This window comes from Dermacentor silvarum, chromosome 2 (genome assembly GCF_013339745.2).
Source record: "Dermacentor silvarum isolate Dsil-2018 chromosome 2, BIME_Dsil_1.4, whole genome shotgun sequence".
Lineage (NCBI taxonomy): Eukaryota > Metazoa > Arthropoda > Arachnida > Ixodida > Ixodidae > Dermacentor > Dermacentor silvarum.
Genome location: NC_051155.1, coordinates 172,448,288 through 172,449,637, shown reverse-complemented (window position 1 = coordinate 172,449,637; position 1,350 = coordinate 172,448,288).

Sequence of the window (1,350 nt, the reverse complement as noted above, 5' to 3'; positions counted from 1 at the left end):
GATCGGCTACATTTTTGGCGAGGGTAGGTCCGATTGTGTGTCTCGTTGGACACTGGATCCGATCCTGGTGGGGCGAGCGAAGTCATTAAGGACGGAAAGACATTCGTGTGGATGAAAGTCCAGAGCGAGTGCCCTTGCGGGTGTTCTGGGGGTAGCCCAGCTAGTATGAGGTGTGTTGAAATCGCCCAGAACGACCATGGCGTTGCGGCCAGCGGAGGAGAGCGCTTTGCGTAGGACGAGGGGGTAGAGGGCTGAAGGGGCTTTGGGAGGGCTGTACACATTGAGAACAAGAGGCTTGCCTCAGTGCGACGGCGGGGACGTTTCGAGGAGGAGATGGGCACAGTCTGAAACGTCCAGCTGGTGCAGCACGCAGCAAGGTTACGGTGTAGCAGCGTGGCAATGTTTGGGTGGGCCTCAGAAGAGGATGAAAGGAGGTGTAGTCGCGCAGCTTCACGGGAGCTAGGGGTTCCTGGAGTGCTAGGACAGAGGGGAGAGTGTCGGGAGGGATGTTCTGGAGGTGGAGCTGCAGGGTGCTCCGCTTTCCGCGGAACCCCCGACAGTTCCACTGCCAGAGATTAAGGTGCGGGGGTGTCTGGCCATGATGGATGGCGGGGTCCACCGACGGAGGTGGGGTAGGTGCCGGGGGGAGGGGGGTGGGGAGCGAGAGGTGCGCGAGGGTGGCCTCAGTCGCGCTCTGGCGGGCCTCTAGGACCGCGACCCTGGTGTCTAGTGGCGGTAAGGTGGATTCGATGGTGGCCACGCGGTTGTCGACACTGGCGATGCGCTCCTCAAGGTCGCACGAAGCGCGCCATGACGCGCTGCTCAAACGCCTCCAAGAAGGAGGTTGTTTTGCGAACGATGTCACGCTCGGGCGCTACGTCATCGGAAGAGGGTGATCGGCGTTTGTGGCGGGGGGTGGCGGGTGGGAGAGGAGGCGCGCGATGACGCAGCCGAGGGTGCCGTGTTCATTGGCTCCTCTGCTGGCGCCAGCTGAGGCGGCGTTGTGAAGGTGCGGTAGCTGGGCAAGGAGAAGGAGAAGGAGCGGGGGAAGACAGACGCGCTAGCGCGGCCTGCAACTGGCGCGCCAGCTCCTGAATTTGTAGCTGCTGGGCAGCGATAGTGGCCTTGAGGGCCGCGGTTTGGGGGGTCCGACGTGTGAGGCTGCGATTTCCAGCTTACCGGTGATGTGGTGGTGGGGACGGTGGACGCCTCGGACCTGGGCAGAGGCGGGAAGGAGACGGAGCGGTGGCGGCTGGCAGACCGGGCACCACGGGAGGGAGAGCGGCGGCGGGAAGGCCGAGAGGTCTTGTGGATGGGCCCGGTGGGTGGCGCTGGTGGGGGAGGCTGAGG